Source organism: Nothobranchius furzeri, chromosome 19 (assembly GCF_043380555.1).
Source record: "Nothobranchius furzeri strain GRZ-AD chromosome 19, NfurGRZ-RIMD1, whole genome shotgun sequence".
NCBI lineage: Eukaryota > Metazoa > Chordata > Actinopteri > Cyprinodontiformes > Nothobranchiidae > Nothobranchius > Nothobranchius furzeri.
In genome coordinates, this window is record NC_091759.1 from 26694510 (window position 1) to 26711694 (window position 17185).

Below are 17185 nucleotides of genomic sequence, written 5' to 3' on the forward strand. Positions count from 1 at the left end.
AGGAGAGCGCCCTTCATCGTGTCTCTGGCCTCCTCCTCCTCACATGCTGACCTCCACATGGAGACGGAGACCCTCTTTTGTCTCACCTTCATGTCTCTGCTCAGACCATCGTCTACCTCCTGGAGATGAAGGGGGGGTGGGGTGATGACACCATTCATCATTCTGAGAGATGAAGCATCGAATGTTCTGGTTAGGGTTGGGTTTGTTTTCTGGTTCCAGTCGGAGCGTTTCAGCCAGTTTAACCGGTTCGGTTCTGGTAGCCCCCCTCCTACTGAAGCAGCGTCGGACCGGCGTCTCCGTGTGTTCTGATGCCGTCGCTTCCCCCGAGGCTCGGAGCTGAGACCGCAGGAGGTCACGGCCTCTGAGGGACCACCACGGCTCTTCCTGCCACCTTCATGTCTGAGCAGCAGAAACAGCTGACTGCTGTTTGATGCTTTTATAACGGTTATGAACCGCAGAAGGTCTGATGTCACCCGTTTCCCCTTCTGGTGTCCTCCTGAAGCTGGTACTGAGACGGTCCTGAACATCAAGTTCTTCCCGTGAAACCCGTGGAGGCGGGCTAAGCTACGCTAGCCGAACAAATATCCAGCTTTAAAGCTGTAACCCGCGGTTGCCACAGGGTGAATATTTCACTTCTTCTCTGGTTTAACACACTGAAGGCATCAGAACTACGAATGAACACATGAGGAGTTTTGTACTTCACCAAAAAGGTGAAATAAAAACATATTTTTATTCTATTATCTTCAAAAGCTGCTATCGGCATTCTCTTCATGGCTTCAGGAGGTAGTCTCTGATGGTAGTCCAGTCTCGAAGGACTGAAGGACGAACATCGAGGTTTAGACAACATCTGGAAGTTCGTGGAGACCCATCCAGCCTAAAGTCTAATCTCTCCGTCTGCATCGGTGCGCAACACCATCATGCGTCGGCATAGGCGTCATTTTAACCGGGGACGCCGGGGAAATGTCCCAGGCAAAATTTGTAATTGGCAGCTGTGTCCCCCCCACTTTCAAAAAAGCCTGCTGCTGAGGATTTTTGTTTTACCAGCTCAGATCTTATACCAGGAGTCGGCAACCTGTTCCCATCAAAGAGCCATTATTACCCGTTTCCCACAGTAAAGAAAACACCGCAGCAGCCGCGGCGTTGTGGGCGGGGCCTAGCCTCAGACAGCAGAGAGCTGCTCACAACCAGGTGACAGCAGCCGGTACCGGTCGCTCGCATGGGCGTCGCACCCGTGGGGGATTCAACACCCACACTTTTCCAGCTGTTTGCTCACCTCCACACCAGTCTGGTTTCTCTACGTTGCACTCACTCTGTTTGCCTCATCTCCTTCTTCACCTCCCGCTTCTGACAGCCGATGTCGGGTTTCCAGGAGAGCAGGAGAGGGAGGGACGGAAGAGCTCGACTGAATTCATAATTTTACATCTTGACATTAGCTGTACAAAGTCTGAGTTTGATAAAGTGAAGAACAACAATTTGCAGAGGTTTATAACTGGCGCGGTGCCAGGTTTTCATTTTTGGGTGGGCCACGGTAATTCTGGACGGACCTTAATAAGCAGAGACTTCAGTGAAGCAGGCAGGTCGCGCTAGAAAATTTCGTTTAAAAAGACGTCATAAATGTGTTCCCCCGTCATTTTTATTTCTAAAATATGAAGTAAAAACTCCCAATTTAATTTTCATTCATTTGTCATTAACATGTAGTCTACACCCGTGCGTTAAGTGGACCATCTTCCAGTAAACGCAAAGCATCCAGCCCACCTCTCCAAATGCGTAAAATGTGCATCAGCCGCTAGCTAGGCGCGCCGCGCGCACCGTCAGCTACGTCAGCCCAGGCAAGAGCAGAGCAACTAGAGACAGAATAGAGGATCATTGTGTCTGGATGTGGATGGAGATTACATTTTACATCAGCCTGATCATCATTTAAACACGTAAACCATCACCTGTCTTCTAGTCCACGCTATCAGCATTATTTTATCTGGTGTGTGTGTGTGTGTGTGTGTGTGTGTGTGTGTGTGTGTGTGTGTGTGTGTGTGTGTGTGTGTGTGTGTGTGTGTGTGTGTGTGTGTGTGTGTGTGTGTGTGTGTGTGTGTGTGTGTTCCATTTCAAACACTGGTCTAACCAACCAGACCAGCGTGTCCAGTAACACATTAATGTTACACTTCATGTAGGAACGTTCCACCTGCCGTGGCCCGACCGCTTCTGCTCCACATAAACTTTGTACGTGATCAAATGTCTCTACAGGTGCTTTCTGAGCTGCTATTCTGCCTCAGACTGGATGCGTCATGCGTCTCCATATTAGAGACGGGAACAAGCGCGGTTCAGCCAAAGTTTCATAATTTCATGAAAAGAACATTTTTCCAAGTGACACATCCCTCAGAGAGACCGGGTTTCCAGACCGCTTCAGTGGGAGGAAATCTCATCGCATGCACCGTGGTTCTGCGCACCGCGGTCAAGTGAGCCGTCATAATGACGGCTCACTTGACCGCGGTTTCTGCGCTGCGCTGCAAACCCCTCTACAGATCTTCAGCTCACTGTCCACCGTGGGCGCTCCGAGCCGCGCTGAATACAGTGTCCAGTATAAAACTGATGTTCTGATGGGAATCAAGTTACCTCTGCGATGTGCGTAACGATTAAAATGTCAGCTCATCCATGCGCATCAGTGTGCGTCGGGGTAATTCTTTCAAAACAGCCAACATCCTTGAGTTTATCTGTCAAAATAAACAGTCAAATGGAAATATCTGTAACCTGCCATTTAACTGTTTTGCCTTCCTGTGAAGATTGTTGCAAAGAGAAACAACTAAACGTGATTAACCCCAGAGCCACGTGCACTGTACTCCTGACTGTAAATGAGGGGAAACGATTTAATCAGATCCTTTTCTCTTCAACATGGTTTAACGTAAAGTTTCATTCAGTACAAACTTTAGTTACACCGATCTAACGAGACAGAGCCTGGATTTGTATTCTGAACAGTTTAAACATGTTTAAAACGGAGACGTGCGTGACGCGTCTAAAATTCGCACCTGCTCCGCTATTATGGAAATTAAACTAACAAGATGAATAACATGAACTTATTTTAGGCACAGACAACATCCCCCACACTTTTGAAAAGCTTGCAACGCACCTGGTCGCTCGTGTACGTCAAAGTTATCTTTCATAAGAAGATAATCAATAAAAGGATTTATATAAAGTGGATCCAGAAGTTGTAGCTCGTCTCTGCTACAATATTTAGATATTTTTCACCCTGTTGGTGGTTTTACTGAGCAGGTGCCACTTTTGTCATACGTTTCTTTTTAAAACATGTTTAGACTGTTCAGAATACAAATCCAGGCTCTCAGAACCAGAGCGCATGTGGGAAGCTTCCTCCCACTGAAGCGAGTGTTTTCCAAACCCGGTCTCTCAGAGAGACTTGTCACTTAGAAAATGTTCCCTGATTATGAAACTTTGGCTGAATAGCGCTTGTTCCTGTCTCCAATGTGGCGACGCATCCAGGAGCCGTCTGAGGAGAATCCCAGAATCTCACATCCTCTTCAGCTCAGAAGCGCCTATGATTACGCACAAGCATGACCCATCAAACCGGTCACACAGTAGACCGGGTTGGACCTGTTCAGGTTTACGCAGACAATCTTACATTTAGAATTAGCTTACAGATGTAAAATTAATGCAGTAAAATATAAAGCATTTTATTTAAATATCCATTCATTATTTTAAGAGCACAGAGAGCCGCATCAGATGGATGGAAGAGCCGCATGCGGCTCCAGAGCCGCCGACCCCTGTGCTAGCCTACTTTATTGTCCCCAGCAATTTTTAAACCCCACTCAAGTGTATGTTTATTGTCCCCAGCTATTCTGACAACAAACTGACGCCCTTGTGCGTCGGCACACGAGCGCTGCGACAGCCTCGCAGAGGATGACGGGTACGAGTCTCAAGTTTTTACTGTCCGTGAAAAGAGACGCAGACCGCAAGCTCGTGATTGGTCTAGACGCCACTTACTGTAAATTCATCAACCCGCCACATGCGTTCCTCCTCCTGCTCCCTCAAGCCGGGCGGACACTGTGCGACTTTTTCACTCGTAGCCCTCAGCTTCAGCTCAAACTGTACGACTTCCTCGCAGAGCAGATCTCACGAGTCATGCGCTCACACTGCACGACCCAGTTCTCGGATGCGACCTGACTGCTCACACTGCACGTCTGGTAGCAACACGTCGGCCCTAAAAATGTGCTGAAAATAGCAGTTTTTACTCAACACGTCGGACTGTTGTGTCTTGTCTTGCCTGTTGTCCTTCGGGAGTGCTGCAGGAGGACACACAGGGATTTATGGGGGTTGGATGAGGAAAACGAAATAAAGAAAGTAAATCTGTGTTTAGTGATCAGTTTAATTTGACACGAACACGACAAACACGCTTTCTTGACAATCTTTGTGAGTAAAAAAAACGTGCAGAAACAAAAACGAACAGCGTGTGTTATCAGGGAAATAGCGGGCGAGCGGCGTTGATGCAGGATTGCGCATGCGCCGTGAGCGGTTCTGATACTTTTTGGGTCGCAGCTGCTCGCAGCGCCGCTTCAACACTTCGATACCCTCACGAGGGACGAGCTAAATATCAAACACGCCAGAAGTCCGTGCGAGCTCACGACTGCTGATCGGTAGCTGGTCACGTGGTGTTAATCGCCTCTCGTAACCCCTGCACACGACCGCTCGGCGCTAAACTCGCCCCGATGTCGTGGATTCTCGCACGACTGGAAAATCGGCTCAAAAAAGTGAAAAAGTCGCACCGTGTACTCCGGCTTTAGTGTGGTGGTCCTGATAATCCTCTAGGTGAGTGTATACAGCATGAGCTCCTCTCACTGGAGGCAAACTCGTATTAATGCCTCTCTCCTGAGCTCTGTGGGGAGAGAAGATACTAATTACGGTCAGAACTTTATTACTCCCTCTTCTGCAGCTCCTGCAGGAGGAGCTCCTCCTGCTCCTTCTAGTAAGGATGCCTCCTGAATGCCCCACTGGTGAGGTTTTCTGGGCACGTCCAACTGTAAAAAGACCTAAAGGAGAGCCAGGACATGCTGGAGGGACCATGTCTCTGGACTGGCCAGGGAGCGCATGAGGATTCCCCGGGAGGAGCTGGACCACGGAGCTGGGGAGAGGGAAGTCTGGGCGTCCCTGCTTGCTGCTTACCCCGCGACCCGACTCTGGAAAAACAGCCATAAATACTTTAGATAAATGGATGTTTCTGATAACAATCAGCTAAAGCAGTGCTGCTGATCAAAGGTAGAAACAAGTGATGAACTCACTACCAACAGAGCACTGGATGAATGGATGAATGCACACAGAGATGAGTGGGTGAGTGTGTCTCTATCAGAATGTGACTCTAGACAAAAGAGAAAGCTTGGCTATGAAAAAGATTCATTTAGATGCCGACTAGGAGGGCGAGCCACCGGAGACGCTTCGCCATCCTCAATTTAAATCACATCAGAGCTGCGTCAAAAAGCTGCAAAGGAATGAAAATAAATTGCTGCAACTTTTACTTCTGAGTTTTATTCTTCTGGGTTCTGCTGTGGGAGCGTGAAACGTGATTTACACGTAACAGAGTCAGCTGTCACCTCCCATGAGAGAAAACAGAAAAGACAGTAAAGGAAAGCTGCTGACTCGGCTAAAGCTGAGATTCTTCATCATCACCATCATAATCATCATCACCATCACCATCCGCATCATCACCATCATCCTCATCATCATCACCATAATCACTATCATCATCATCATCCTCATCATCATCACCATAATCACTATCATCATCATCATTATCATCATCACATCACCATCAACCTCATTATCATCATCATCACCATAATCACTATCATCATCATCATCCTCATCATCATCACCAATCACCATCATCATCATCACCATAATCACCATAATCACCATCATCACCATCACCATCGTGGATGCCAAATGGAGGTTGTAACGTTCCACAGCAGAAGACCGGTTTGGTTCAGCTAGAACAGGGATTGAAGCAAAGAATTGTCATGTGACAGAACTTTGTGGGTGTTGAGATTTGTGAGGTAAAAAGATGATAAGTATTAAAGTACTCTAGGGGCTCCCTGACACGAGTTTCAGTTAGCAACAGGAGAGAGAGAGAGAGAGAGAGAGAGAGAGAGAGAGAGAGAGAGAGAGAGAGAGAGAGAGAGAGAGAGAGAGAGAGAGAGAGAGAGAGAGAGAGAGAGAGAGAGAGAGAGAGAGAGAGAGAGAGAGAGAGAGAGAGAGAGAGAGAGAGAGAGAGAGAGAGAGAGAGAGAGAGAGAGAGAGAGAGAGAGAGAGAGAGAGAGAGAGAGAGAGAGAGAGACTAGTAAACCGAGCGAGCACAAGAAGATTTTCACAGAACATTTTTCTGATTACTGCAACTGACGGATTTCTGCCGCCACGACGGAGAACTTTAGTCGCTGAGCTAGTAAAAACCAGTTTTGTTCAGCGAAAGAGAAACAGGAAGTTACTAATCACTTGTAGGAGGAACATCTGTTCTCAGCTGGTTCAGAACCAACCCATCTCAGGTCTGATCTGATCGTGGCGGTAAGAATCAGCCGACTGGATCGGACCCAACCAGAGCTGTTTGGTCCTTTTCCATTTCAGGACAGATTGTGGATCTGTTGTATGACCCGGTTCGGTCTGAGCCGTCCAGCAGGTGGATGTGCTGAACCCGCTCAGCTTCGGTGGGGGACTTTAAAATGAGCTGAAGGTGGTTGGTTCTGAGACGTGGTGATATCCGACTCGTCGGGTCAGGAAGTTACAAATCAGGCGTTTTTCTTCCACGACCGTTCCTGATGGATGACAAACAGCATGAAACAGATGGCGGTCAGAGTTCATCACACATGGTCCTCCAGCTTCTCGTTTGGGCTGGGTTCTGGTTCTGTATTGACAGGATGTGGTACTTCTGGGTCTGATCAGCTGTTGCAGAAGTTTCTTGACAACGAGATCCTCCAGCGCATGAACATCGTGTGAAATAAAACAACCAGTGTGATCTGCTGACAGCTTCATCACCGGGGTTCTGAGTGGACGGTTCCCCGTTGGGTTGCTCCTAGACCAATTATTAGTGAACATCCAGAAGATCTCAGAATTTGACAAGTCTAATCAATTTTAAGAGCCAAACCTACAGAACCAGCATCAGATCCTCCATACCACATCCTCGCAGTTAGACAGCTGAGCAGTCGTGACTGCACGAGCAGATGTGAACGTGTGGTGTTTCTGTCAAGTTCACCTCTGAAGCAGGAACGTGGATTGCCGGTTGCTGAAGTGCAGCAAGGAGCGCCGAACTTGGCGTGGTCTCATCGGCCCGGCCCAGCGGTACCGGGCCCGGCGCGGTTCCATCGGCCCGGCCCAACAGCGCCTAACCCGGCATAGTTCCGCCGACGGGGCCTAGCAACACCGACTCCGGCGGGGTCCTGCTGAGCCAGGCCCAACAACATTCATCGCGTCGCGGTGAGCACGGGACCAGAGGACGGCGGTTGCAGGTGAGAGGACGAGCCGGTGGACGAGGTACAGAAATGGCCACAGAAGACCTGGAGATCAAACCATCTCTGAACTTTATGTCAGGCGAACTGTCAAAAGTAACATCGCAGCAGGATCGGTTACTGAGACTGATGGAGGAGGTGAAGGAGCTTAAAATACTGTTAACTTAAAAAGATAAGAAGATTTCAGCCTTGGAGCAAAGAGTTGATGAACTTGAACAACATACAAGACGAGAGGATTTGGTGATAATGGGACTAGAAACCCGACACAGAAGCTACGCAAAAGCAGTAGCAACTCACAACGCAGCAGAAGAGGCTTCAGACCAAGAACTTGAGACACTAGAACAGCAAGTTGTTACTTTTCTGCACAGCAAGAACATAACTGTTCAAGGAGATGCTAAATCAATATGTCATGCACTGCCAAACCAACTGTTATTGTAAGGTTCACCAGCAGGAAACAAAGAAACAGCGTTCTGTTACAAGCAAACAAGCTAAGAGGCACCAATGTGTACATAAATGAACATTTAACCCAAAAATGGGACAATAGCTAGAGGGGCACGGATGCTAAAGAAGCAGAAACAAATTGTAGCTGCATGGACGAGGAACGGGAGTGTATGGATCAGAGAACAAGAAGGGTCTCAGGCTAAGATAATAAAGGAACTGGGAGAACTGGAAAAATTTAATAAACAGTGAAAGTTGGAAGAGGGAATCAAGTAAAATCTCATATAGCATCACATAAATAAGATACAAGTAAACCACAACACAAGCAGATGGACATAACAACAAATACTTATGAGGAACTAGAATACTAGATATATGACCCTGGAAAGGAACTAGAACATAATTTGTACACACATATGAATAATAAATGTGAATATTTTAGTGAACAAGAACTAAGGGATTCAGTTTTGATAGAAGGTACACTCTCGATCATTCACTTCAATAATACAAGTTTGTATGGCAATTACTCTAAAATATTGGATTATTTAACACAAAATAAAAAACCATTTCAAATCATTGCTATAACAGAAACATGGTTAAAAGAGGAGGAGGTACAAATAGAGGGGTATGAAATGTACTTTATGAATGGAATAATGAAAGAGGAGGTGGTGTTGCACTGTATGTATGTCACAATTTAAAAAGTAAAGTCATTCATAACATGTCAACAGCCATCCAAGATGTCATGGAAACGATCACTATTGAAATCATCTCTGAAAAGACAAAAAACATAATAATAAGTTGTATCTATAGAGCTCCTGGATCTTGTGTAGAAACATGTACAAATACAAGTACTGAGATGTTGGGTAGGATGTATTTCTCTGTGGGGACTTTAATGTTGATCTGGAAAATGTAAACAATTCAAAGACCGCAACCGACTTCATAACGTGGGTTAGGGTTAGGGTTAGGTGCTTCTGCACCTTTACACCTAACCCTAACCCTTCAACGTATCTACTGGGTCTGTTTCCACTGATAACCAAACCAACAAGAACTGACGCGCATAGCTCAACAATTATAGATCATATATTTACTAATGCTTCAGAGCGGATAGAGGGAAGTGGAATAGTGACGACTGATATCAGTGATCATCTGCCGATTTTCACCGTCTATAAAAATCACCAGATCAAAAATCACCAGATCAAAAATCACCAGAAAATGGAAAAACTTATAAGGGACAGGTCACAAAACGCTATAGACGCACTAAAAAGAGATCTGGAACAACAAAACTGGGAAGAAGTATATGTTGATGATGTAAACTTGGCCTACAATTCTTTTATAGGAATCTTATGTAGTCAATATGACAAAAACTGTAAAACAAACACTCAAACACAAAGAGGGAGGATGAACAAACCATGGATGACAAAAGGGCTGCTGAACGCCTGTAAGAAAAAAAATACCTTATATAGATGTTTTTTAAAACTAAGAACAAGTGAAGCAGAAAGGAAATACAAAAAATATAAGAATAAATTAGTTTCTATAATCAAAAGACAAAAAAAGGATTATTATAGCAATTTATTAGAAGAAAACAAAAATAACATTAGAGCAACTTGGGAAATAATAAATAATGTCATAAAAAGAAATAAAATAGCTTCAACTGTTCTAAATTATTTTGAAAACGGACAGTCTGAAATTAGTGAAACCAGTTAAATAGTAAATGAATTTAACCATTTTTTTTTACTAATGTGGGACCTGACCTGGCAAAAAACATTCCAAAAAGAACAAATTATAGTACAGGCGAGAATATCAAAAGCAATAAAAACAGTATATATTTAAGTCCAGTAACTAGTGATGAAATAAGAAATATTATCAATAAATGCATCAATAAAAGAAGTACTGACTGTGACGGTTTAGACATAACATTAATAAAAAATATAATAGAAAGTATTATTCATCCATTGACTTACATATGTAATTTATCTTTTGCAACAGGGACATTTCCTAACAGGATGAAAATTGCAAAAGTCATACCACTTCATAAAAGTGGAGACAAACATATATTTTCCAACTACAGACCAATATCTTTATTGTCACAATTCTCAAAAATATTAGAAAAATTATATATTGCCAGGTTGGACCGATTCCTGATCAATGAAGAGATATTAAATGACAGTCAGTATGGTTTTAGAACAAATCATTCAACATCCATGGCATTAATGGAATTAACAGAAGAAATATCGGAAGCCCTTGACAAAAAAACTCATCTCATAAGTATCTTTACTGATTTAAAAAAAGCATTCGATACAGTGGATCATACAATTCTTATTAAAAAACTTTGTAAATATGGCATCACAGGGATGGCCCTAAAATGGATAACTAGTTATCTTACCGATAGGCAGCAATATGTTCAAATAAACAGCACAAAATCACATATAAATAACATTACTTGTGGTGTACCACAAGGGTCGGTATTGGGTCCTAAACTATTTATCATTTATATAAATGACATTGTTGAGGCATCCAATATATTAAAATGCACCTTATTTGCAGATGATACAACTTTTTACTATTCAGGAGATAATGTTGAGCAGATGATAGAAGTGATGCATACAGAGATGAAAAAAATTAAACTATGGTTTGATGGAAACAAACTATCATTAAACAGCGATAAATCATGTTTTATGATATTTAGTAATATATATTCAAATGATGAAATTTTATTAAATATAGATGAGATTAATATTAAAAGAGTTAAAGAAGTCAAGTATCTGGGAGTCATCATTGATGAAAAAATGTCATGGAAACTACATATAAACAGTGTCAAAACTAAAATATCTCAAACGATTGCACTGTTGCATAGAGCTAAAGGGTTGCTTCATAATAATTCACTATATTTGTTATATAACTCACTGATCATACCATACCTGAACTACTGCATTGAAATCTGGGGAACAACATATAAAACTTACACAAATTCAATCTACATCTTACAGAAAACAGGAATAAGAATAATCACAAGGAGAAACTACAGAGATCCGTCCAATCCATTATTTATTAAATTAAAAACACTAAAATTCTATGATCTGGTGGACTACAATATTTTTAAATGTATGTATAATGCAAACAAAAGGAACGTACCTGCAGGATTAATCAAAAGATTTACAAAAAGACATAGCAAATATGATTTAAAAGGACATGAATTATTTAACATACCTAGACATCGGATACTCGTAAAGGAACGTTGTGTGTCCATATATGGAGTTAAAATGTGGAATAAATTTAATACTGAAATCAAGAATGCAAAAACTATATTTACTTTCAAAAAAGAGATAAAAAATGAAATGATTAACTTATATAGATGTGTTACATAAACACATGAGGGGAGGGGGGTGGGGGTGAAAGAAAAAAGGAAAAAAAGGAGGAAAAGGGAACAAGTCTATGTATTCATATGTGCATATATGTATGTATATTTGTGTATATATGTATGTATATTTGTGTATATATGTGTATATTTGTGTATATATGTATGTATATTTGTGTATATATGTGTATATTTGTGTATATATGTGTATATTTGTGTATATATGTATGTATATTTGTGTATATATGTGTATATTTGTGTATATATGTATGTATATTTGTGTATATATGTGTATATTTGTGTATATATGTATGTATATTTGTGTATATATGTGTATATGTGTATATTTGTGTATATATGTATGTATATTTGTGTATATATGTATGTATATTTGTGTATATATGTGTATATTTGTGTATATATGTATGTATATTTGTGTATATATGTGTATATTTGTGTATATATGTGTATATTTGTGTATATATGTATGTATATTTGTGTATATATGTGTATATTTGTGTATATATGTATGTATATTTGTGTATATATGTGTATATTTGTGTATATATGTATGTATATTTGTGTATATATGTGTATATGTGTATATTTGTGTATATATGTATGTATATTTGTGTATATATGTATGTATATTTGTGTATATATGTGTATATGTGTATATTTGTGTATATATGTATGTATATTTGTGTATATATGTATGTATATTTGTGTATATATGTGTATATTTGTGTATATATGTATGTATATTTGTGTATATATGTGTATATTTGTGTATATATGTATGTATATTTGTGTATATATGTGTATATGTGTATATTTGTGTATATATGTATGTATATTTGTGTATATATGTATGTATATTTGTGTATATATGTGTATATGTGTATATTTGTGTATATATGTATGTATATTTGTGTATATATGTGTATATGTGTATATTTGTGTATATATGTATGTATATTTGTGTATATATGTGTATATTTGTGCATATATGTATGTATATTTGTGTATATATGTATGTATATTTGTGTATATATGTGTATATGTATATATATGTATGTACATAGGTCTGTAACTTTATGCTTCTTTCGGTGTAAATTGTTTTCTCTTTTTTTCAATTCGTGGGTTGAGGTTGTGTCGGCCAACCAGTCCAGGAACTATATTGTTCATTTTTTTAAGAATCCTGATTGTTTCATTTGTATTAATGTTATTTTAGTTAAAAGGGGCAGATAACATACATTTTTCTTCTTTCTGTCCCCTTTTTTATTTTGGCTTGCAGCAATTTAGTTTTGTATTTTTATTTTAATGTCAATAAATTAAAAAAGAAAAAAAAAGATCCACTGATGGACCTGAAGGTACAACCTGGAGATGGTGAGGGTTTAATTAGAGCTTTGGCTTGTTGGGCCTGTCCGAACATTCCAGTTCTGTAGTTCTCCAGCTACCAGGCTCTCCCATGCTGAGTGAGGTCCATCTTTGACAACATTAATGTGTCTGGAGTCAGATGTTCTGCTGGAGGACACAAACAGACCTGTTACCTCCTAATGAATTGCTCTGGGTCCATTTCGGAGCCATTTATTCCTCCTGCTGCACCTAATTTTCCAATCTGTTGACTCATTTGGAGCTAATTGAGGAGCGCTGGGCTGCGTTTCTCTCACTGATTGGGAGGCTTCATTTGTAGAAGGTCTGTTTAGAGCAGAGAGAGTTCTGGAGGCTCAGGACCGGTCCAAACACTATTAATGACAACCGGGTCAGGTTAGGGTTGATGATGGGTCGACAAACTCAAAGTTTTTAGAACAAACCACCTAGAAATGTTGCACCAGAGCCAAAGTTACAGCGAGTTTTGGTTAGTTGTGCTAACTAGTGGTGGGCATCACGTTAGTTAGGGTTTCCTAACCCAAACCCACGTTAGTTAGTTAGTTAGTTAGTTAGTTAGTTAGTTAGTTAGTTGTAAATATAACACTAACGTCACAGAAACCTAAAAAAAAATCTAATTCAGCAGTAAAGATAAAAAGGTCCCAACCTGAACCTGCAGAACATAAAAGTTCTGCATCGGTTCTGCAGAAAAAGAGCACGTTCTACAAAGAAAAACTGCGTGGGTGTGGTCTAACAGCCAGCAGGTGTGGGTATGGTCTAACAGCCAGCAGGTGTGGGTGTGGTCTAAAAGCCAACAGGTGTGGTCTAACATCCAGTGGGTGTGGTCTAACAGTCAGCAGGTGTGGGTGTGATCTAACAGCCAGCAGGTGTGGGTGTGATCTAACAGCCAGCAGGTGTGGGTGTGATCTAACAGCCAGCAGGTGTGGGTGTGATCTAACATCCAGCAGGTGTGGGTGTGATCTAAGAGCCAGCAGGTGTGGTCTAACATCCAGCAGATGTGGGTGTGGTCTAACAGCCAGCAGGTGTGGGTGTGATCTAACAGCCAGCAGGTGTGGTCTAACAGCCAGCAGGTGTGGGTGTGATCTAACAGCCAGCAGGTGTGGTCTAACAGTCAGCAGGTGTGGGTGTGATCTAACATCCAGCAGGTGTGGGTGTGATCTAACATCCAGCAGGTGTGGGTGTGATCTAACAGCCAGCAGGTGTGGGTGTGATCTAACATCCAGCAGGTGTGGGTGTGATCTAACATCCAGCAGGTGTGGGTGTGATCTAAGAGCCAGCAGGTGTGGTCTAACATCCAGCAGATGTGGGTGTGGTCTAACAGCCAGCAGGTGTGGGTGTGATCTAACAGCCAGCAGGTGTGGTCTAACAGCCAGCAGGTGTGGGTGTGATCTAACAGCCAGCAGGTGTGGGTGTGATCTAACAGCCAGCAGGTGTGTGTGTGATCTAAGAGCCAGCAGGTGTGGTCTAACAGCCAGCAGGTGTGGGTGTGATCTAAAAGCCAACAGGTGTGGTCTAACAGCCAGCAGGTGTGGTCTAAGAGCCAGCAGGTATGGTCTAACATCCAGTGGGTGTGGTCTAACAGTCAGCAGGTGTGGGTGTGGTCTAACAGTCAGCAGGTGTGGTCTAACAGTCAGCAGGTGTGGTCTAACAGTCAGCAGGTGTGGGTGTGGTCTAACAGCCAGCAGGTGTGGGTGTGGTCTAACAGCCAGCAGGTGTGGGTGTGGTCTAAAAGCCAACAGGTGTGGTCTAACATCCAGTGGGTGTGGTCTAACAGTCAGCAGGTGTGGGTGTGGTCTAACAGCCAGCAGGTGTGGGTGTAAATCTAAGAGCCAGCAGGTGTGGTCTAACAGTCAGCAGGTGTGGGTGTGGTCTAACAGCCAGCAGGTGTGGGTGTGGTCTAACAACCAGCAGGTGTGGGTGTAAATCTAAGAGCCAGCAGGTGTGGTCTAACAGTCAGCAGGTGTGGGTGTGGTCTAACAGCCAGCAGGTGTGGGTGTGATCTAACAGCCAGCAGGTGTGATCTAACAGCCAGCAGGTGTGGGTGTGATCTAAGAGCCAGCAGGTGTGGTCTAACATCCAGCAGATGTGGGTGTGGTCTAACAGCCAGCAGGTGTGGGTGTGATCTAAGAGCCAGCAGGTGTGGTCTAACAGTCAGCAGGTGTGGTCTAACAGCCAGCAGGTGTGGGTGTGATCTAAGAGCCAGCAGGTGTGGTCTAACAGCCAGCAGGTGTGGGTGTGATCTAAAAGCCAACAGGTGTGGTCTAACAGTCAGCAGGTGTGGTCTAACAGCCAGCAGGTGTGGGTGTGATCTAAAAGCCAACAGGTGTGGTCTAACAGTCAGCAGGTGTGGTCTAACAGCCAGCAGGTGTGGGTGTGATCTAAAAGCCAACAGGTGTGGTCTAACAGCCAGCAGGTGTGGTCTAAGAGCCAGCAGGTATGGTCTAACATCCAGTGGGTGTGGTCTAACAGTCAGCAGGTGTGGGTGTGGTCTAACAGTCAGCAGGTGTGGGTGTGGTCTAACAGTCAGCAGGTGTGGTCTAACAGTCAGCAGGTGTGGTCTCACAGCCAGCAGGTGTGGGTGTGACCTAAAAGCCAACAGGTGTGGTCTAACAGTCAGCAGGTGTGGTCTAACAGTCAGCAGGTGTGGTCTAACAGCCAGCAGGTGTGGGTGTGATCTAAAAGCCAACAGGTGTGGTCTAACAGCCAGCAGGTGTGGTCTAAGAGCCAGCAGGTTTTGTCTAACATCCAGTGGGTGTGGTCTAAGAGCCAGCAGGTATGGTCTAACATCCAGTGGGTGTGGTCTAACAGTCAGCAGGTGTGGGTGTGGTCTAACAGTCAGCAGGTGTGGTCTAACAGTCAGCAGGTGTGGGTGTGGTCTAACAGTCAGCAGGTGTGGGTGTGGTCTAACAGTCAGCAGGTGTGGGTGTGGTCTAACAGCCAGCAGGTGTGGGTGTGATCTAAGAGCCAGCAGGTGTGATCTAAGAGCCAGCAGGTGTGGTCTAACAGTCAGCAGGTGTGGGTGTGGTCTAACAGCCAGCAGGTGTGGGTGTGGTCTAACAGTCAGCAGGTGTGGGTGTGGTCTAACAGTCAGCAGGTGTGGGTGTGGTCTAACAGTCAGCAGGTGTGGGTGTGGTCTAACAGTCAGCAGGTGTGGGTGTGGTCTAACAGTCAGCAGGTGTAGGTGTGATCTAACAGACAGCAGGTGTGGGTGTGGTCTAACAGCCAGCAGGTGTGGGTGTGGTCTAACAGCCAGCAGGTGTGGGTGTGGTCTAACAGCCAGCAGGTGTGGGTGTGGTCTAACAGTCAGCAGGTGTGGGTGTGGTCTAACAGCCAGCAGGTGTGGGTGTTCTAACAGTCAGCAGGTGTGGTCTAACAGCCAGCAGGTGTGGTCTAACATCCAGCAGATGTGGGTGTGGTCTAACAGCCAGCAGGTGTGGTCTAACAGTCAGCAGGTGTGGTCTAACAGCCAGCAGGTGTGGGTGTGGTCTAAAAGCCAACAGGTGTGGTCTAACAGCCAGCAGGTGTGGTCTAACAGCCAGCAGGTGTGGGTGTGGTCTAAAAGCCAACAGGTGTGGTCTAACAGCCAGCAGGTGTGGTCTAACATCCAGTGGGTGTGGTCTAAGAGCCAGCAGGTATGGTCTAACATCCAGTGGGTGTGGTCAAACAGTCAGCAGGTGTGGGTGTGGTCTAACAGTCAGCAGGTGTGGGTGTGATCTAAGAGCCAGCAGGTGTGGTCTAAGAGCCAGCAGGTGTGGTCTAACATCCAGTGGGTGTGGTCTAAGAGCCAGCAGGTATGGTCTAACATCCAGTGGGTGTGGTCAAACAGTCAGCAGGTGTGGGTGTGGTCTAACAGTCAGCAGGTGTGGGTGTGATCTAAGAGCCAGCAGGTGTGGTCTAAGAGCCAGCAGGTATGGTCTAACATCCAGTGGCTTTGGTCTAACAGTCAGCAGGTGTGGGTGTGGTCTAACAGTCAGCAGGTGTGGGTGTGGTCTAACAGCCAGCAGGTGTGGGTGTAAATCTAAGAGCCAGCAGGTGTGGTCTAACTTTCAGCAGGTGTGGGTGTGGTCTAACAGCCAGCAGGTGTGGGTGTGGTCTAACAGCCAGCAGGTGTGGGTGTAAATCTAAGAGCCAGCAGGTGTGGTCTAACAGTCAGCAGGTGTGGGTGTGGTCTAACAGCCAGCAGGTGTGGGTGTGGTCCAACAGCCAGCAGGTGTGGGTGTAAATCTAAGAGCCAGCAGGTGTGGTCTAACAGTCAGCAGGTGTGGGTGTGGTCTAACAGCCAGCAGGTGTGGGTGTGGTCTAACAGTCAGCAGGTGTGGGTGTGGTCTAAGCCAGCAGGTGTGGGTGTGTGTAACTTTAATCCAGAATAACTTATTTTATGGCCCTCATGGTCAAAGGTCACCGTTTACTTTCAGTTACTATTCTGATTTAGACCTGAGCTTATTTGACCTTTGACCCCAAACAGACCCCTGACCGTTGAATAGGCAGGAACCTGTGTAAAGCAGGT